The sequence below is a fragment of the Chiloscyllium punctatum genome, chromosome 36 (genome assembly GCF_047496795.1).
Source record: "Chiloscyllium punctatum isolate Juve2018m chromosome 36, sChiPun1.3, whole genome shotgun sequence".
In the NCBI taxonomy this organism is placed as follows: Eukaryota; Metazoa; Chordata; class Chondrichthyes; order Orectolobiformes; family Hemiscylliidae; genus Chiloscyllium; species Chiloscyllium punctatum.
The window spans coordinates 23,683,904-23,706,514 of NC_092774.1; the positions used below are offsets into that span (position 1 = coordinate 23,683,904).

A 22,611-nucleotide genomic window follows, 5' to 3' on the forward strand; every position below is an offset into this window, starting at 1 on the left:
AGTTGCTGGAGATCAGAGTCGAGAGTGTGGTGTTGAAAAAGCACAGCAGGTAAGGCAGTATCCTAGGAGCAGGAGAATCAATGTTTCAGACATAAGCCCTTCACCTTGCCCTCTCCAGTGTGTGTTGGGAAACTGCTTAACTACTTAATCATTTCTAGTGGCCGAGCAGAGGCTGTTAACAAGTTTGGAACACAGAGAATGACCTCAGCTGAGACCTTGGATTCATGTCTCACTACAGGAGACCGAGCTACACAATACACACACAAACTCAATCTCTCTCTATCTCTCTCTCACTCACACTCACACGCACACACACACACACTCAAGTACTCACACGGTCGTGCAGACCCTCTCTGATAGACAGGCTCTCACTCAGACACACATTGATACACCCTTCACACTCACATCCATGCACACACCTTCTCACACAATTATACTCCATCACACGCACACTTTACCCAGCATGCACACGCACACACACAGACGCTCTGTCTCATGAATGCACTCACACATAGAAGTCTTTGGAGTGAATTGCATCTGCAGTATTATATATTTGGAAATAGAACCAGTCTTACTCAAGACTGGGATACAGACAGACTCTAACCTCTCAGCTCTCATGCGTTATCTGAACTCAGGTGTCACCTCCCTTGATAAAATATTAAGTTACCTGGAGAATGTTACTAAAAAGAAGTTCTGGGATTTACAGATTAATGAACCGAAATCTGCAACCCATTTTAAAAGATGAAAGACTTAACAGGTTTCTTCAATATATCATTTATGTTGCATGACATATAATCTTTTGCTACATATTCTGTGTCTTACCATCCCACTCAACAGCTACCTGATGAAGGAACACCGCTCCAAAACCTAGTGTTTCCAAATAAACCTGTTGGACTATACCCTGGTGTTTGTGTCATTTTAAAACTTTGTTTCCAGTGAATACAGCCCACACCTCCCACTGTTGCCAGTGAACTTTGCAATGCCAATGAAACAATAAACCTGCAGTCCTGAAAAATTTACGATTTCGAACAATACTAGCTACTCATTCACTGCTCATTCTGAGACACAACATTGGAAACTCGGTGCTGGTGGCTGAAAGAATTAAGAAGCTGTAGGATCTCCCAGCTTTCAATGAGAGTTTAAGCCTGACGGTAAGTTCAGGTAACCATTACTGCGACCCAAATTTGTTACAGCTTCAGATTTCCACATCACAAGGCGTACAAAAAGTAGCTTTTCTTAAAAAAAAAGCACCTCAAGCTCAAAGTGCACACCCTCACCCCCACTCCTCCCACCACACTTTCTTTATTATTGGTCAGTTGAGTTGTCCCTTTGTAACTGGATCCTTCGTACAGCCGGGTAAAGCATGCAGCTGGGATGACTGAGTGAATCCTTTCCCGCAACGACAGTTTCCATCACTGAAAAGGATATGGGTGAATCAGGTGGGTTTTTGCCCTCCGATAACGGTTTCATCCTTAGATTCTGAAGTCCAGATTACTGACCGAATCCCAATTCTGCCATCTGCCGCGACGGGATTCGAACCTGAGAGTCCCCAGAGCTGGGTTGTTAGCGGCGCTCGGCCATCGCTCCTTCCATCCCCCTGCAATGGCACGTGAACGCGCTGGTGCCTCCGCAGGTGGGAGGAGCAGGTGAAGCCCTTCCGGCACTGACAGAAGGTGGACGGCCTCTCTCTGGTGTGGACCCACTGGTGGGTCAGCAGTGCAGCTGACTGAGTGAACCCTATTCCGTACATGGGGCACGTGAATGGCTTCTCTCACTTGTGGACCCACCCGTGCGTCTCCAGATGGCTGATCCGACTGAAGCCCTTCCTGCACACCGAGCAGGTGAATGGCCTCACACCGCTGTGAATACGTCTGTGCGTTTCCAACACGGATGGGGAAGGGAATCCTTTCCCTCAGTCCCCACATTTCCACAGTTTCCCCATTGGGGGAGCTTTCCTTGTGTTGGTCTGGGTTTGAAATTACAATCAGAACGGGGACATAGTCTTTCCCACCGTAAGGGGTGAGACTTTGATTCCCCCAAGCTGAGTAAATGGTGTGAAGCACTTTTCACAGTCAGCGCACTAAATCTCCCTCACTCTGTGTCTCAGTATTCTTCCTGCCGCACCAGTGTCCAAAATCTCTCAAGCAAACAAAAGCAACCATGTATTCTCGATTGGAATGGCTGCTGATGTTCAAGTATCAATGAATCAAGTGGCTCAGTCAGAAGTTGATGGATCATTTGTTTTCAGATTTCTTTCGGCACGTCTTCCTGCAAAAAAAATCACAAAATAAGTGATCATTGGCAGTACACTTAAACGAACACAACATAGGTGGCATTTCCTGTAGTTTGCCAGATGCCTGCTGATCACATAATACCCAGCACACAGAAACCTGAAATCCCTCATGCAGCCAGATAGGCTCAGGTGTGTTTAGAGGAAAACTTCATTCAAATCTAATCTAATCTTAAACTAAATACGTGTACATATATATATATATATATATATATATCAATATGACAATCCTTGCAATGCGGCTCAGTTCCATGAGAAACTACACTTTTAATTGTGAACATGAGGAAAAAAGCAATCATTTTCCAGGGTGCAAACTGCATACGCGCCAAACTGAGGGAATACACAAGGAAAATACCTAAAAGGGAGAAAGAAAGTATTTGAGCACCTTTGCAGAATCTGCTCCCTCTCTGGATTCACTCCAGTTGCGACAAGTAAACCTCCCTGGGGGTCAGGCAGCCCTGCATCAGGAAGCACTGGGATGGTCAACTACGACCAGTTTACATGGAGAACACATCTCCACATTAAACAGCCTCGAGGCAAACTTCCCTTCCTTCCACTTAAAGTTCAAGACCCCTCAAAGCGAAATTCCCCAGGTAAGTTTGGAAGAATTTCTTCCAGGTGTTCACTAATCATTTCTATGAGCACTTTGTTAAAGTTTGAATATTGCGAGTTTTGAAAATTAGTGATTCTGAGCGAAATCACAGTTCGAAAAACAGAATGTGGGAATTTAGACAAAGTTTATTTTTGCACATCGACGATATGTCTGCACAACAACATATGACACGACAGCAGTGAAGATCTTCTGACCTCATTCTCAAACGTGCCTGCCACCCGCCAGATGAAAAGCTGAATACTTCTCTGGAAAAACTGCCGAGCAATGCAGGAGAATGGCACAATGTGTGCGTGTTGGGACGGTAACCCAAAAGAGAGACCATTCTCTCCTGTTCATTCAACGTCGTCTTTAGCAGCTTTCCCGTATAACGGCGCTCTGTTCTGCACCTTGCATTCTCATCCGCTCCCCACAAAAGCTTCGACATAAATATTTCACAATGATATACTGGCCCAATGTGTACAGTTGAGCTGACAACCTCTGAGTGGTCTCCTGTTCTCTGTATCCTATGTTGAGGAGGGCAATGCTTGTCACTGGCCACTCGGGTGTAAGAGAAAAGTTTCGAAACAGTGGAGGGAGCCCGGTTCCTGGGGACGGGACAAACAGCAGCAGGGAGACAGAATGAGAAGCAGCTGTTTTGGAATCTCTTTGTCACGAGCAATTCTGAGAGCAATGTCAAATGTATTTCACACTAAGCAATCCTCAGCTAGCTCAAGAGGTGTGCGGTGGATGAGGAATGAACCGCTCTTTGGCTTGTTGGTCTAGGGGCATAATTTTCCCAGAGAGTCTTTAACTGTACAGACTTGTGCGCGGTCTGGGATTCAAATCCCAGACGAGGCTGCGTCTCTTAACTTGATTTGTGCAAAAATGCCCGATTACTTTTCTCAAAAAGCACCTTCGTGAAACGAGGTTGTGCTGCCTGGAGTACGAATGGGGCAGTGAAATGGTTGGCGATCGCGTTGAACAGGTTGACGTGAGTGGTGCGGTGTTTGAGGAATGTCAGCAATAAAGGTAGATTGCAAAATTGGGCCAGCTCTCCTCGGAGAACCGAAGTTTTCCAAGTCAGTAGGGGCCTAGAAACAGGAAATAATGCTGTGAAAATGCTCCCATGCCTGAAAGGATCTATCGTGATTCGGCAGAGCTTTAAAGTCACGAAGACGAGCGAATGCAGTAGACGAGGTTGCGGAAAATGTGCAGGTAAAGTGCTGCTTCACCTGAAAGGTATGTTCGAGCCTGGAAGGATATTCAGGAGGGAGCAGGTAAATTGTGCTTCTGAGTGAAATCACGGTTCGTAAAAACAGAATGTGGCAATTTAGACAGAGTTAGTATTTGTTCGTCGGCGATATGTCTGCCGGTGCGTGATGGGAGCATAACCCAGAAGGGATACCATCTTCCCTCTTTACTCAATGTCGAGTTTAGCAGCTTTCCCGTATAACGGCGCACTGTTGTGCACCTCGCCTTCTCATCTGCTTCCCAAAAAACTTCGACGTAAATATTTCACATTGATCCACAGGCCCAGTATGCAGAGTTGAGATGACACACTCGTGGAGGTCTGCGGGGTCTTCTCCTGTTCTCTGTGCCCTATGTTGAGGAGGGCAATACTTGTCACTGGTCACTCCGGTGTCAGAGAAAAGTTGAGAAAGAAAACGGTTTAATTTTCTGCCATAGAGAGGGCCCGGTTCCTGGGGACGGGCAAACGGCAGCAGAGACACAGAATGAGAAGCAGCTGTTCATACAGTCATAGAGGTGTACAGCATGGAAACAGACCCTTCGGTCCAACCCGTCCATGCCGACCAGATATCCCACCCCAATCTAGTCCCACCTGCCAGCACCCGGCCCATATACCTCCAAACCCTTCCTATTCATATATCCATCCAAACGCCTCTTAAATGTTGCAATTGTACCAGTCTCCGCCACTTTCTCTGGCAGCTCATTCCATACACGCACCACCCCCTGCGTGAAAAAGTTGACCCTTAGGTCTCTTTTACATCTTTCCCCTCTCACTCTAAACCCTAAAGCCCTCTAGTTCTTGACTCCCCGACCTCAGGGAAAAGACTTTGCCTATTTATCCTATCCATGCCCCTCATAATTTTGTAAACCTCCATAAAGTCACCCTTCAACCTCCGACGTTCCAGAGAAAACAGCCCCAGCCTGGTCAATGTCAACTGGACTTTACTCTGAGCAAGACTCAGCTGGTTCAAGAGGTAGGGCGGGGGCAGTGACACCGGCGCGCCAACCGTGTGGCTCGTTGGTCTAGGGGTATGATTCTCGCTTTGGGTCTTCGCCGACGCAGGCATGCGAGAGATCCCGGGTTCAAATCCCGGACGAGCCCGAGTTTCATGACTCGCGCGAAAGTGCTTGTTTAATTTTCTCAAAAAGCACCTTCGTAAAACGAGGTTGGGCTCCCTGGAGGACCAATGGGACAGAAAGCAGCGAAGTGAAATGATTGGAGATAGCGTTGAAAAAGTTGACGTGAGTGGTGCAGTGTTTGAGGGATGTCAGCGATGAGGGTCGATTGGAAATTTGGGACAGCTCTCTTCGGAGTACAGAAGTTTGAAATCTGGCCCGATTGAGGCTTTTCAAGTCATGCGAAATCGAGACAGAGAAAGTAATGTAGTCAAAATGTTCCCACGCCTGAAAGGATCGGCACCACCCCCTACATGAAAAAGTTGCCCCTTAGGTCTCTTTATAAATAGGCAAAGTCTTTTCCCTGGGGTCGGGGAGTCAAGAACTAGAGGGCTTTATGGTTTAGGGTGAGAGGGGAAAGATATAAAAGATATGCGCCTTCAGGGTACAATCGACTGAACACCCAGATCTCTAACTACCTCTCGCGAGAACCAAGAATTCTCAGTTCAATTGAGAGGGGGAAATTGGATGTGAGTCATCTCTTTATTAGAGAATGCATCATTTAAAAAAAACTGAGAAGGGCATTCCTGACAGAAGATTCAACAGAAGGCGACACAGAGTGTTCCAACAGACACGTAACCTGGCTGTAATCTGAGCGACTAAATTCCATTTTTTGTTAGGAGAGGGAATCATATTTATTGGATCAGCATTTCACGAGAATCTTGTTTTATTCCGGAACAGTCAGTAGTTAGAAGGGATTTATTCGGTTTTTTAATAGTTTAGCTCATCTGTTCACCGTTACTGTTGGATAAATAAATGGATTTTTGTTGAGTGTCAGGGATTTATTTTTAAACATTAGAGCAGGTTACACCACTTTTCACATTAATTTTACAGATTATAGGGCGATGCTCTTCTCTTTGGGTGTTTCGGTTTGAGATCTCTGGTGGGGTGGGAGTTGGTGTCAGCTTTCCCTTTCTAACTGTATTGACGTGATGTCATACTGAATGCAGTGGAGTCAATATTAATCCCAGCCTCTTGCTCAGGTTGTGGGTGAATCACCTTAATTTGGTCACTGACTCAGAAACAACACACAGAACCAATTGCTGAAACAATGATTCACACTTCATTGCACATAGCAACGAAAACTAAAAACCCTCAAGTAAGCAAGTTCAGTCTCACCGCTGCCACCCTGCCCCCACCCCAGCTATCACCTGATTGCTGGCAGACCTTAACCGAGTTTCCATCGACAGTGCCCATCTCTGGAAGGGTCAAGGGGTTTGACGCAATATTGTTCTTCCAATACTGCTGCTGCATCGTTCTGGAGCGAGAACGTAGAACAATACAGCACAGTTCAGACCCTTCAGCCCTCGATGTTGTACCAGCCTTTTATCCAACTTGAAGATGAGATTAGCCTGCACACCCCTCAATTTACTGCCGTCCATGTGCTTGTTCAGTAATCGCTTAAATGTCCTTAAATGTATCTGACTCTCATTCCAACCCTGGAAGTGCATTCCATGCACTCACCATTCAGAGTAAAAAACCCCTGAACCTTCTTCCAATTACCTTAAAATTATGCCCTGTCATTTCTGACCTGGGGAAAGAGTCTCCAGGTATTCATTCTATCTATGCCTCTCAACATATAGTACACCTCTATAAAGTCACCTCTCATCCTTCTTCGCTCCAATGAGAAAGGCCCTCGCTCCCCCAACCTAAGACATCCCCTCCATTCCAGGCAGCATCGAGGTAAATCTCCTCTGTACCCTCTCTCAGCTTACACAGCTTCCTGTTGTGGGTCTGTTCGCCGAGCTGGGAATTTGTGTTGCAGACGTTTCGTCCCCTGTCTAGGTGACATACTCAGTGATTGGCAGCCTCCTGTGAAGCGCTTCTGTAATGTTTCCTCTGGCATTTTCCCTACACCTCTTTCCTAAAATTAGGTGACAAAAAGTGAACATAATATTCAAAGTGTGATCTAACCAGTACTCCATACAGCTGCAGCATAATCTTGCAGCTCTTAAGCTCAAACTCACTGCTAATGAAAGCCAACACGCTGTACACCTTCGTAACAACCTTATCAACCTGGGTGGCAACTTTGAGCGATCTATGGACTTGGACTCCAAGATCCCTCTGTTCCACCACAGGGTCAAGAATCCTGCCTTTAATCCCATAGTTTGAACAAACAGAGGAGTTTGGTGAAATGAGAATCATTAGATAAATGCTATTGAGCAAACTGATGGTGCTATAGGCTGGCAAATCTCTGGGTACAGGTGGACTTCATCATAGAATTTTAAAAGGTGGCTAACGAGTTCATATTTGAATTAATGTTAATTTTCCAAGATTTATTAGATTCAGGCAAGTTTTCCTCAGACTGGGGAGTAACATATTTAATATTTCTGTTCTCGAAGGGAAAGATGTGGTCCCTTGAGTCTATGGCAATTAAACATTTGTTTTTGAATCAATTAAGGAGATTATAACCACCATGTCAAAAAGCTTGTGGTAATTGAAAAGAATCAGCATGCTAATATGAAAACGAAATGTTGTTTCACCAATTTATTCATAGAATTCAGAGTGTGGAAAGAGACCATTTGGCCGATCAAGTCCTGCACCAACCCTCAAGTGCATCCCACCCAGATCCAGACTGCCACCCTACTCCCGTAACCCTGCATTTAGCATGGCTAACTCACCTAGCTTGTACATCCAAGGACATTACGCAATCCAGCATGGCTAATCCACCCAACCTACACATCTTTGGACTGTGGAGCCCCCAGTGGAAACTCACAAAGACATAGACAGAACATGCAAACTCCAGATAGTCGACTCAAGGCTGAAATCAAATAGGTGTCTCTGGCCGTGAGAGGGAGCCACTGTGCCACCATGCTGTCCTCAAGGAATTCTTTGAAAGAATATGTAAATTGAAGACTGTGAATACACTGAACTTGAATATCCTAAAGGTGTTTGACATGTTTTCACAAAAAGCATATTCCACAGAGGAGCTCATGGTGTAAAGTATAGTTATAGAACATCAACTGACTGGCAGAAAACAGAATATGCAAAAATGGTTCTTTTGTCAAATTGGTTGTATATGACAATGTATGGTGGGGTTCCAACAGGCATCCCTGCTGGCTCCTCAACTTTCTACAATTATATAGATGACTTACAGGAGGGGATCAAAGGTATGTGGTTACATTTGCAGGCAACACAAAGATAGATGGAGATGTACATTGTGGGGATGACATATCAATGATGCAGATTGATAGATTGGTTAAATAAATAAGCGAAACTCTTGCAAGTGGTGTACAATACGGTAAAATGCAATTTGTTACCTACTTGGAGAACAACTGCATAATTCTGAGATGCAGAGGGATCCGGGGGCCTTGCAAATAAGTCACAAGTTAGAATGCAAGCACAGCAAGTGATTAGAAAGGCCAATGACATAAATGTAAGGCGATTATGCCTCAGTTACAGAGCAATGGTGGGACTACATCTTGAACACGGTGCTCAGTTTTGATATCCTTATCTAAGGAAGAATGAAAATGCATTAAAGGCAATTCACAGAAGGTAAACTAGATTGACACCCACAATGAACAGACTGTCTACTGGAAAATCATTAGACAGACAGGTCTGACTTTCAACCAGAGTTTGGAATAGCAAGGGGTGATTTGATTGAAGTTTCTATGAGCCTGAATGGTCTTCAAAAGATGGATGTTGAAGGATGTTTACTTACTGTTGTGAACGAACAATTCGATCACCCATTTATAGCGTCTGAGAGATGTACAACATAGAAACAGACCCTTTGGTCCAACCAGTCCATGCTGACCAGATATCCCAACCCAATCTAGTCCCACCTGCCAGTACCTGGCCCATATCCTTCCAAACCCTTCCTATTCATAGACCCATCCAAATTCCTCTTAAATGTTGCAATTGTGCCAGCCTCCACCACTTCCTCTGGCAGCACATTCCATACACATACCAACCTGTGTGTGAAAGTTACCCTTAAGGTCTCTTTTAGTTCTTTCCCCTCTCACACTAAACCTATGCCCTCTCGTTCTGAACTCTCCGACCCCAGGGAAAAGACTTTGCCTATTTATCCTATCCATGCCCTCATAATTTTGTAAACCTCTATAAGGTCATTCCTTCGCCTCCGATGCTCCAGCAGCTCAAATCCTCCAACCCCTGGCAACATGCTTGTAAATAGTTTCTGAACCCTTTCAAGTTTCACAACATCTTTCCAACAGGAAGGAGACCAGAATTGCACGCAATATTCCAACAGTGGGCTAACCAATGTCCAATACAGCCGCAACATGTCCTCTCAACTCATGTACTCAATACTCTGACCAATAAAGGAAAGCATACCAAATGCCTTCTTCACTATCCCATCTACCTGCAACTCCACTTTCAAGGAGCCATGAACCTGCACTCCAAGGTCTCTTTGTTCAGCAATACTCCCAAGGACCTTACCAATAAGTGCATAAGTCCTGCTAAGATTGGCTTTCCCAAAATGCAGCACCTCGCATTTATCGGAATTAAACTCCATCTGCCACTTCTCAGCCCATTGGCCCATCTGGTCAAGATCCTGTTGTAATCTGAGGTTAACTCTCTGAGGTCCACTACCCCTCCAATTTTGGTGTCATCTGCAAACTTACTAACTGTACCTCTTCTGCTCGCATCAAAATCATTTTGGTAGATGACAAAAAGTAGAGGACACAGCACCGATCCTTGTGGCATTCCACTGGTCACAGTCTCCAGTCTGGAACACAACCCTCCACCACCACCCTCTGTCTTCTACCGTTGAGCCGGTTCTGTATCCAAGTGGCTAGTTCTCCCTGTATTCCGTGAGATCTAACCTTGCTAATCAATCTCCCATGGGGAACCTTGTCAAACGCCTTACTGAAGTCCATATAGATCACATCTACTGCTCTGCCCTCATCAATCCTCTTTGTTACTTCTTCAAAAAACGCAATCATTTGTGACAAAGGAGGGAAATTTTTTGGAAGGTTGTGCAGCTTTGGAATACTTTGCGACAGAAGATAGTGAAGCCAGGACCATTGAATATTTCCAAGGCAGAAGTAGATTAATTCCTTTGCCTAAGAAGAATCTAAGGATATGGGGATGGATGCGAATGTGCAATGTATAACACAAAGTAATCAGCCATCATCTTCTTGGAATGGAGCAGCTTAATGAGCCGAATGGCTTACTTCAGCTCCTAATTTGGACATTCATATATTCTGCTAGCTATAATGACCTGAGTTTGACTAGCATATATTTCCAATAAGCCCATGTTGATTCTGCTCAGTCCTATCATTAATTTTTAACTGTCCTGTTGTTGTACCTTTTATTATAGATTCCCTGTGCTCTCTTCCTTCTTTCTAAAACAGTGGGTTGACATGTGCCACTTTCCAATTACCACTTTCCAGTGAACTAGCGTTAACCACCAAGCCCAGGGAATTTAGCTACTTTAAATCCTATTCATTTCTCTGATGCATTTTTGTTTCATACATATTAATATCCTTCAGTTCTTCATTTATACTAGCCCCGACATTCGCCATAATTTCTGGGAGCTATTAGTATTTTCCGCTGAATGACATTTCCATCACTGAACCTCTTACCAGCAACATCCTGTGATTTAAACCTGTGACCTCCTGATTCAGAGAGAAGGCTGATCCCTACTAGCAGCTGGTTTGGGTGTATGACTGTCACCAACACTGTGGCAGTTTGGGAAATCCATTCTTGTTGGGCCAGTAAATACTCAATTCACGCTGCTCAGTATCAAAGGAGTTGACAGTGTCATGACAGTGTCAGTATCAAAGGAGTTGACAGTCAGTAATTTGATTTATCTGAAACAGGTGAGATGTTTCCTGCCTCTGTGCCAAAAGCAAAGATCATGTCCAAAGAATCTGTCCCTAGTGGAGGTTTCCTACTAACAGTTGGAGTCCAAGACCTTTGTCCTTGGTTACTGATAGCTTATTGCTCGAGGGGTTGGATCAAGGGGACACCTATCCAGTTCTTGGTCAACTATCAACTATCCAGGGGCAGAGGGGCATCAACTTGTGCAGAAAGGAGCAGGAAGAAGCTAAACAGTATTCATGGGTTAAACGAATGAGTGGAAAAAATGTTTAATGTCACCCAATACGACAACATCAGAACCATTTACTTTTCACCCAAGAAAGACTGATTGGAGAACTGCTAAATTATTAGAAACTTAGCACTATAAAAGGGGAAAAAAGACTTTGGAGACCAAGTACACAAATCATCAAAAGTAGCAGACAGGTACAAAAACCAATTGAAAAATACAAATAGAGGTCTCTATTACAAAGGAGATGAAATACATGGGGTTGAAAGTTATGTTTCAGTCCCAAGCATCATAGAATTCTAACATCACAGACAGACACCATTGGCCTGTCATGTCTGATAATTGAATTCTGGTGGAGTTTCCTCGCTTTCAAATTTATGGTGTTAAATTCTAACATCACCTCTGCACACTTCTGGAGACCTCAAGTTTACAGAATCGCACCACATTCCTCTCTACCTCCTCCAGGAATAACTATTTCTCCTGAGATACTGCCAGTTCCTCAGATTACCTGGTACACCGGAATACAATCCGCATGTCAGGAAATCTCTGGTGCTGCCCCGACACCAACAGTCACCCTTGGAACTGAAGAAAATGCAGAAATCTAAGGTGCAAAGAGACTTGGGTGTTCTAGTCCAGGATTCTCTCAAGGTAAACTTACAGGTTGAGACAGTAGTTAGGAAGGCAAATGCAATGATGACATTTAATTTGACAGGACTTGAATGTAAAAGTAGGGATTTACTTGAGACTTTGTAACACTCTGGTCAGGCCATATTTGGAGTATTGTGCGCAGTTTTGGGCCCAAATCTCAGGAAGGATTTACTGGCCTAGGCGTGTGTTCAGAGGAGGTTAACGAGAATGGTCCCAGGAATGAACATCTGAACAAATAAGGAATGTTTGAGGACTCTGGGTCTATAGTTAGTGTAATTTAGAACGATGACGGGGGATCTAATTGAAGCTGACAGAATTCTGAACAGACTGGATGTTGGGAAGATGTTTCCTTTGGTAGGAAAGGCTAGGAGCCGAGGGCACAGCCTTAGACCAAAGGGAAGACCCTTTAGAATGGAGGTAAAGAGAAACTTCTTCAGCTAGAGTGGTGAATAAATGGAATTCACTGCCACCGAAGACTGTGGAGGCCAGGTCATTGAGTACATTTAAGCTGTGAAAGATAGTTTCTTGAGTATGAAAGGGACCAAGGGTTACTGGGAGAATGGGGTTAAGAAACTTATCAGCCATGAGTGAATCACAGAGCAGTCACAATGGGATGAATGGCCTAATTTCAGCTCCTATGGTCTTATGATACACTGATGTGTGGAGGGGTGAGGAACGGGGGAAAGAGATGAAGAGAGGAATACAATTAAGAGGAAGCTGGATACAGATGAGGGAGAAAGGAAGAGAAGGAAATACAAGAAGTGTACATTAAATTAGAGAACGCATAGAAGATCTAGCATACAGAGGGATCTGGGCATATAGATCCCTGAAAGTGGCAAAGCAGGCAGGTACGTGGTCAAGAAGGCATACAGCACGCTTGCCTAGAGTGTAAGAGTTAGCGAGTTATGTTACAGCTATTTATTCCGGCTACATTCATAACATTGCGTGCAGATCTGGCCAGCATGCTACCGGAAGGACGTGGATGCTCTGGGAGAGGGTGCAGAGAAGGTTCACTAGGACGTTGCCTCTCATGAAAGCAAAAATCCTCTTCGGATTTTTTTTGATTAGCGAAAACAGGTACTAATGTGGGTCTTTTGTAAAAGCAAAGTGTCATTAAGCAAACGTGCGATAAGTGGGGGATATCAGTTTGCTGATGAAGGATGGGAAGGGGCGATGAAGAGGGGTGGGTGGAGGCTCAGGCAGAGCGAAAACACTGATAGAGGCCAATTGCGCCGACCAGCCTAGCCCTGTGCTGGAGACTCAACGGTACAGAGACAAATGTATCTATTTCAGACCAACCTGAAGGGGTTGGACAAACATTACGCTCCATCCAGGGTAAAAATGTCCTCTATCTGCTCCTGCAGATCAATTCAGTAGGGCAGGTGCTGTCAGACAGCACTGGAAGTAAAGTGGGTGCGAGAGCAGCAAGTCCAACAGAAAGGATCCTCTTGCCCCTCCAACTTCACCCACGAAACAGGGTTCAAGGTGCGACTCAGTGGCAGTAACAGCAGAATATACTGTCACTAGACTGTGTCCAGCAGAGATTCACACGATCGAACCCTGGAATGGTACGCCTAACATACGATGAATGGCTGATGATCCTGGGATTGTACTCATTAGCGTTCGGTAGGTTGAGGAGAGATCTAATAGAAACTTACAAGATTATGTTTGGCTTAGAAAGGGTGGATACTGGGAAGTTGTTTCCATTAGGCGGAGGAGACTAGGATCCAGGGACACAGCCTGATAATTAGAGGGGGTCAATTTAGAACAGAAATGAGGAGACATTTCTTCAGCCAGAGAATGTGTGCCTGTGGAATTCATTGCCAGGGAGTGCAGTGGAGGCCAGGACGTTAAATGTCTTCAAGGCAGAGATTGATAAATTCTTAATTAAGGAATTAAGGGCTACGGGGAGAGTGTGGGTAAATGGAGCTGAAATGCCCATCAGCCATGATTAAATGACAGAATGGACTCAATGGGCCAAATAGCCTTACATCCACTTCTGTGTCTTATGGTCTTAATTCATTGATGTTGACTAGATATTCCACATTAATCTAGTCCCGTATACCAGCACATGGCCCATACCCCTCTGAACCCTTCCTATTCAGTAACCATCCAGATGCCATTCACATATTGTAATTGTACCAGCCTCCACCATTTCATCTGGCAGCTCATTCTTTACGCTCACTACCCTCTGAGTTAAAAAGTTGCCCTTACGTTTCTTTCAAATCTTTGCTCATCCACTTCACCGTAAAGCTATTACACTTTAGTTCTGGACACCCCCAAACCCAGGGGACAATATCTTGTCTGTTTACCCAATCCATGCCTTTCATGATTTTATAAATGTATACAAACACCTTTGCCACACTCGGGAAAACAGCCCAAAACAATTCAGCTCAAACCCTCCAACACTGGCAGCATCCTTGTAAATTTTTCTGAACCCTTTCAAGTTTCACAACATCCTTTTGATAGGAGCGAGAGCAAAAGTGGCCGAACCAATGTCCTGTACAGCCACAACATAACCTCCCAACTCCGATACTCAGAGGATTGGGAAAGTTGTATTTTGTGGGTTTTGAAAACTGGGAAAGAATGGAAGTATAACCTGAACTTTTGAGGGTCAGTTTGGAAGCATCAACACTTCGGGGGTCGGGGGGGCAGAAAGAAGAGATGAGGGAAGGAAACCAAGTGTGCCGCAGCCAACACGGAGCAAGAACAGAGGATGGAAAACTGTTGCAGCCAGCTTGAAGCTGCAATGTGGATCATTGCACGTGCTGTACTTGAACCTGATGCATTTATTTGTGGGAATTAGGTGCATTTTAAAAAATAAAAATAAAGTATCTTCCTCTCCCCAATTGCTATCATCCGTCCCTCCTCACCCGGGTAATTAAGACACATACCTGAGTTGGCAGAGTAGATTCCCTCCTTGAATTCACTCCAGTTGCTACAAGTGAACAGATTACCCCCTCCCTCGCTCCCTCCCAGGATGAGGAGTTGCCCAGAGGAGGGTGTTTCACATTGAAACTGATATGGCCACTTCCGCGTTGTGATGTCAAAAATGGGGCAGGGAGCGGGGACAGGCCGACAGCAGAATTCTGCAGCAGATGGAAGGAGAGCAGTTTGCAAAAATCCCTTCCCTTCAAAGAATCCTCACAGTGTGGAAGCAGGTCACTCGGCCCAACAAATCCAAACTAACGTTCTGAATGGTAATTCACCCATATCCCTCCCCTTATTGCCCTACATTTATCCCAGAGTCATACACCGAACTTACACATCCCTGGACACTATGGAGGGAATTTAGCATGGCCTATCCACCCTTGAGGATCTGGATCCCAGGCGGGACCCCTCCGTCTCGAGATCGGTCATAGAACGAACGGAATGCGGACTGTACAAAGCAAAGTTATCAGTTTAATAAAGCAAGGCAGTCTGACGCAATTCTGTCCAGCAACACAGAAGTTAAAGCTTCTGAGCTCCGTGGCGAAATTGCAGAATTACGTTTGAAAATTACACATCATTTACATGTTTTTTAAGAGAGCACAGCCTTGAAAGACCAATCAAATGTAATAGACAATAGACAATAGACAATAGATGCAGGAGTAGGCCATTCTGCCCTTCGAGCCTGCACCGCCATTCAATATGATCATGGCTGATCATTCCTAATTAGTATCCTGTTCCAGCCTTATCTCCATACCCCTTGACTCCACTATCTTTAAGAGCTCTATCCAATTCTTTCTTAAAAGAATCCAGAGACTGGGCCTCCACTGCCCTCTGGGGCAGAGCATTCCACACAGCCACCACTCTCTGTGTGAAGTAGTTTCTCCTCATCTCTGTCCTAAATGGTCTACCCCGTATTTTTAAGTTGTGTCCTCTGGTTCGGCACTCCCCCATCAACGGAAATATGTTCCCTCCTGCCAGAGTGTCCAATCCTTTCATAAGCCTATACGTTTCAATCAGATCCCCTCTCAGTCTTCTAAACTCAAGGGTATACAAGCCCAGTCGCTTCAGTCTTTCCGTGTAAGGCAATCCTGCCATTCCAGGAATTGACCTCGTGAACCTACGCTGCACTCCCTCAATAGCCAGAATGTCTTTCCTCAAATTTGGAGACCAGAACTGTACACAGTACTCCAGGTGTGGTCTCACCAGGGCCCTGTACAGCTGCAGAAGCACCTCTTTGCTTCTATACTCAATCCCTCTTGTTACGAAGGCCAGCATGCTATTAGCCTTCTTCACGACCTGCTGTACCTGCATGCTTGCCTTCATTGACTGGTGTACAAGAACACCCAGATCTCTCTGAACAGCCCCTTTACCTAATTTGATACCATTGAGGTAGTAATCTGCCTTCCTGTTCTTGCCACCAAAGTGGATAACCAGACATTTATCCACATTAAACTGCATCTGCCATGCATCTGCCCACTCACCTAACTTGTCCAGGTCACCCTGTAATCCCCTAACATCCTCATCACATTTCACCCTACCACCTAGCTTTGTGTCATCAGCAAATTTGCTAATGTTATTGCTGATACCATCTTCTATATCATTTACATATATTGTAAAAAGCTGCGGTCCCAGCACGGATCCCTGCGGTACCCCACTGGTCACTGCCTGCCATTTCGAAATGGAGCCGTTAATCACTACCCTTTGTTTCCTATTAGCCAACCAATTCTCTATCCAATCTAGTACTTTGCCCCCAATCCCGTGCGCCCTAATTTTACTCACTAACCTCTTGTGTGGGACTTTATCAAAAGCTTTCTGAAAGTCCAGGTACACTACATCCACTGGATCTCCCTCGTCCATCTTCCGAGTTACATCCTCAAAAAATTCAAGAAGATTAGTCAAGCATGATTTCCCCTTCATAAATCCATGCTGACTCTGTCCTATCCTGTTACTATTATCCAGATGTAATAAGGTGACATGATTGACAGCAGGCTAGTCCAATATTTCCTTGGAAACAGATTGTTTTATTCTCAAAATCATCCCATGCTTGCTAGTTCAAGGTTAGTTTGAATACCAAATTCATATGATTCATATTATTAAACTCCATTGTTTTCTTTTCCCCAAAGCGAACCAACTCAACAAAGCAGCAATTCAAGTTCACAGCATCAAATCATAACCTGAAGCCATTTTAAATTGAAAAGCCATTTTGTGGTTCATAAAAACCTGCATTCACCTGTTGCTCCTAACAAGAGCCGAAATTCAAATTTTAAATTCTCATCTCCCTCTGGGTTCATCTCCATCACTGCAAGCTCATCAGACGAGCCCCTTGCAAGCAAGGGGGCGGGGGGGGGGGGGGGGGGGGGGGGAGATGATAAAGATCGAACTTCCCCTGCTGTGTGGACTTGCCATTGCCAGCATTGGTGCACAAGGGACAGTTTACCTGTGCGATCCTGAGCAACCAGAGACTGTGCACCAACTATGCCAGGAAGATGTCCTCGTCTGCTGAGGGACTGAACATTACCAAGAATGACTATTGCAGTGGTCAGAGATTGAACAGTTCATTTACAGAACAAGTCTAAATGGTCTTTATCCTGTAAAGGTGTTGTGTGCCAGTTTGATACCAGTTGTGCTATGAGCTCCCCTGGTAAGCCTTGCCCCATCCAAATAGTCTCCCCTGAGTTTTGCATAGAATGGAAGAATCCAAAAGCTCTACAAAACAGTAATATCACTCTTTGGGATATGCAGCTCTCGGTGACTTTTTTCTGTAGGAGGATTTTCAGGAGTTATTAGCCATCAAAACCGTACTTATATCGTTTGTGGTCTCAACCTTTTGGGTAATGAGACAACTGCTGCTTTATTGAGATCAGGATTTAAAATTTGAATTTCGGCTGTTGTTAGGAGCAACAGGTGTATGTAGGTTTTTATTAACCACAAAATGGCATTTCAATTTTAAATAATATTTTAAAATAAATATAACAAAATGGCTTCAGGTAATGATTTGACATTGAACTTGAATTGCTGCTTTGCTGAGTTGGTTGGATTTAGAAATAAAAGAGAACATTGGAGATTGCATAATATGAATCATAAGTAATTTGGTATTCGAACTAATCTTGAACTAGCAAGCGTGGGATGATTTTGCGCGTAAAACAATCTGTTTCCCAGGAAATATCATTGGACTAACCTGCTGTCAATCATGTCACCTTATTACAATTTATTGGTCTTTTCTTGTAATTCAGGCTGTGCTCTCGCAAAAATAAATAATGTGTAATTTTCAAATGTAATTGTGTAATTTTGCCACGGAACACAGAAGCTTTTAACCTGTGTTGCTGGACAAATCTGTGCAAGGCTGCCTTATGTCATTAAGCTGATAACCTTGCTTTAAATAGACCGTACTCCTGGTGATTCTTTTGACCGATCTCGGATCGAGAGAGCCGATTGAGGGGGTCCAGACCTTCACCCTAACCTGCAGAACCCCGAACACTATGGATAAACTTACCTCGGCCAATCCACTCTAACCTGCACTGGGGGTAAATTAGCATGGTCAACATACACTAACAAGAACATCCTTAGGCATTATCAGTAATTTAGCATGGCTGAACCCCCCCTAACCTGCACATCGCTGGACAGTCTGGGGAATTAAGCTCGGCCAAGGCCGAGGTTACCACGAGGTTGGAATTCTCTCCCAGAAATGACAGTTGATGGTGCCCTCACCAAGATGGCCGCCCGCGCTCCCCGCCCCAAGACAACATGCGCCTGACCCTCACAAAGATGGCGGCCGGTTGCCCGGGCAACCCGAGAGCGCCCTCGCCGGTGAAGTAAACACTGGGCCTGTGGTGATTTTATTGGAGGCCTCAGGCCTCCCCCTAGGAGTTTATAAACTCCCCAGTCTCCCTCCTCCCGCGGTTCCCAATCCTACCCTGTCTCACTGTCTCCTCTCCCCGGGGGCAGGAGCCAGGTCTTGGCGCTCGGGCCTGGCGACCTCCCCGGGATGTTTCTGAAACCTGGTCCTGTTCTGAAGGAGGGTCACCGGACCCGAAATGTTTCTCTCAGCACAAGCTGCCGGACCTGCTCAGTTTTCCCAGCGGATCTTATTACTTCAGCCACCGGCACCATTCTGCTCCCACACTCAGTAACACCGCCTCAGTCCCTCTGCAGGACCTGCACTGCACATGCGCCAGCTCACAAGGGGCGGGGCCCAGGATAGTGACGTCTCCTGGGTTGAGGGGGCGTGGTTGCGGAGGCCACCAAACAATCGGTGACAATGGGGGCGGGGCGATCGTTTTGCCGGCCCCCAGCCTCCAGAAAGGTGCGATTTTAAAAAGTTTAAACGTCGTGTTTTTTTTAACTTTTCAGCCTGTTGTGAAATGTTATTCTGGACCTCTGGAAGGGTCAAACATTAGGAAACATAAACAAAGGGATATTAAAAAATATAAACAAAAATAGGTAAGTTAACTTACAAAAGAGACCTCGCACTAAATATCAAAAAGGACAGTGAAAGCTTCTGTTGATATGCTCATGGGAACAGAGTCGCTGAGCTAAGTGTGGTACCTTGGAAGATGAAAACTGTGAGTTCATGGGGGAACATTGAAGTGGCAGAGATGATCTCAATTTTCATGTTGGCAGACAACAGAACTATTCCTATTAGAATTGGCAAGTCAGAGGCTATAGAAAGGGTAGAACCTAAACAATCAACGTTGAGAGGGTAAAGGTACACAGGAAACTATTTGGATTGAGGACAGACAAGTCCACTGGTGCTGATGGCCTACACCCTGGCTCCTGAAGGAAGTGGCAGCAGAGATAGTGAACTCATTAGTTACAATATTCCAAACACCTCTTAACATGGGAAAGATTCATTGCGTTTATTTAAGACTGATATATATATATATGTTCCTGATTGTCAAGGGGATCAAAGGGTACGGGAAGAAAGCTGGAGAATGGAGTTGAGAAACATCTCAGCCATGATTGAATGGTGGAGCAGACTCGATGGACTGAATGGCCTAATTTCTGCTCCTGTGTCGTATGATCTTATGGTTCCATTGCATTGGAAAAATTCTAATGTAACACCTGTATTCAGAATGGGACGGAGGCCATATGTGGGAAATTGCAGACCAGTTCGTTGAACATTTGTTATAAAATCATAGAGATGTGCAGCACGGAAACAGACTCTTCAGTCCAACTTGACCATGTCAAAAGATATCCTAACCTAATCTAGTCCCATTTGCCAGCATTTGACTCATATCCCTCTAAACCCTTCCTATTCATTTACCCATCCAGATGCCCGTTAAATGCTGTAATTGTACCAGCCTCCACCACTTCATCTGGCAGCTCATTCCATACAAGCACACCCTCTACATGAAAACGTTGCCCCTTAGGTCCCTTTCACACCTTTCCCCTCTCACCCTAAATCTATGCCGACTAGTTCTGGACTCCCCCACCCCATCAAAAAGACCTTGTCTGTTTATCCTATCCATGCCGGTCATTGTTTTATAAACCTCCATAAGGTCACCCCTCACCCTCTGAACCTCCAGGGAAAACAGCTCCTGCCTATTAAGCCTCTCCCAAATACTCCAACTCTGGAAACATCAGTGTAAGTCTTTTCTGAACCTTTCAAGGGACAAGGCAGGAAAATGGGGGTGATGAGCAGTCTTGATCGAACGGCACAGCAGACTTGATGGGCTGAATGGCCTAATTCTACTCCTATATTTGTGAACTTTTGAACTCTGGAGCAGGCAGGACTTGAACCCGATTCAGGGTTAGGGTCACTACCTCTGTGCGACATGACATCCATAAAAATATCAAATCCTCCCCATCGGGGAATTGCACCCCCAGTCTCCTGAGTCACAGATGGGGATACTAACCACTACACTACCGAGGATGCTGGACAGTTGCAAGATGATGGGGATAGGGGTGGAGAATAGGTGGGTGTTTCAGGAACTATTATAGACATGAAAGTGTGAATGGCATCCTTATGTACTGTGTAAAAACAAGGACTGCAGATGCTGGAAACCAGAATCTAGATTAGAGTGGTGCTGGAAAAGCACAGCAGGCCAGCAGCATCCGAGGAGCAGGACTAAGCCAGCCAATTATCTGACCTGTGCCACACAAGCACAGTCCCCCTGGAGTGTTACCAGAAGTATGTTCAGGCTGTAGGAAGAGATCCAATTCCCAGTTTGACCTGGAATGTAATCCCCACAGGCACACAGGGAGCGGTGATCCACTTGCTCCACATGTGGGAAGGGATTCACTGAGTCATTCAAACTCAAACACATCATTGACTTCCTACTGGACAGAAAGGATTAAACTTCTCAGCAACAACCGCTTTAAAAAAAAGTTTCATTTTTATTGTCGTAGTGAGAATCACAGTTTCTCAAACTGTGGGCCAATACTAGTGATGTTGAGAGACCAGGTTTGGAATGCATGGCCACCCAGATAACAATGGTTGCTATGGGGCTCACAGTGATGACTGAGGGGCCTTTAGATGCTCGGTTGTTTCTGTGTTGTTGATGAGGCTTGGCCTCATGGGCTGCTCTCTGAAGTCAGATTCAAAGTAAGTTTTGAAAATGATGAGAAAAATCATACCCAGAAAAGACAGTGAAAAACTGTTCACCATGGTAAAAGCATTGAGAATAAGAATGCAGATTTCAAATCCATTACAAGGAAGAAAATGTGATGTGAGAAAGAAATTTCACACAGTGAGTAAATAGATCTGGAAGACATCGCATGGAGCAGTTGTTGAAGCAGATTCAGGTAAGAGCATTGGAAAATTATTTGATGACAAGCAATGTACCAGTTTCCAAGGAAATGTCAGGAAAATGGCACAACATCAGAAAGCTCATTGAGATCGCTGCATGGACACGATGGGCTGAATGGCCTGCTTCTGTGATTTAGTAATTCAGTGGTTCATAATTGCTTATCAGGTCTTCGTCAGTTGTGAACGTCAAGCTAACATCTGCTATTTTGTATGGTCAATCAGATTGATGTTTTATAACTGCAGGGATTGGGACTAGGACCCCAGGTATTCACAGTATGTGCCAATGATTTAGATGAGGGAACAAATTGGAATATATCACAAATTGCAGATGACACGAAGCTGGGTGGAAGGGTGAGCTGTGAGGAGGATACAATGTTATTTGGACAGTCTGAGTGAGTGGGCAAATGTATGTCAGATGCAGTTAGTGTGGATAAACGTGAGGTTATCCACTTTTCTAGCAAAAATAGAAAAGCAAATTATTTGAATAACTGTAACCTGGGAGATGGGAAGGTTCACCAAGAACTAATCCAAGATGGAGGACCGGAAAATTTGTGGCTGTCAGAGCTGCTCCTTTTTTGAGGTATTTTCAGTGTTGGAGGCGATTTCCTTGAATTCCAGGAGCAGCAATTAATGTTTTATATGCTGATGCATTGTTTTGGAACTTTAGAGTAAAAACATCAACACAATAGCACTTTCAAAATGGAGAAAGACATCCAAAGGCAGCAATCACATGGTCTGTAAGGGAGAGAGAGAGAGAGAGAGAAAGAAACGTATACTACTAACGGATACAGCAGTGAATCTGCATAGTTACTGCCTTTGCTGTTTGAAATCATGTATCTCTGGACATCTTGGAAAAATTAACAAACAGCAAAATTCACAGCTGATCTTGGAGGAACATGTGTAGGAGAGCTCACAGCACAGGAACAGATTAGTGCAGAGTTTTTAACGTGTAACCTTGCTGTACGTCTGCA

The 22,611-nt window shown here is 44.7% G+C and overlaps 1 long non-coding RNA gene and 1 other non-coding gene across 2 annotated transcripts; one reads left to right on the forward strand and one right to left on the reverse strand.

Annotated features, from left to right (window-relative positions):
- Positions 1-527: 527 nt before the first annotated feature.
- Positions 528-18,946, reverse strand: LOC140460273 (uncharacterized). The gene is made up of 3 exons (XR_011953944.1): positions 18,806-18,946; positions 14,856-15,050; positions 528-2,268 (listed from the first exon to the last, which is right to left on the reverse strand). It is a non-coding gene; the product is annotated as an uncharacterized lncRNA (long non-coding RNA).
- On the forward strand, positions 5,143-5,232 carry trnap-ugg (transfer RNA proline (anticodon UGG)). Its single transcript is given in 2 exon segments — positions 5,143-5,178; positions 5,197-5,232. It is a non-coding gene; the product is annotated as a tRNA-Pro (tRNA).
- Positions 18,947-22,611: the final 3,665 nt, after the last annotated feature.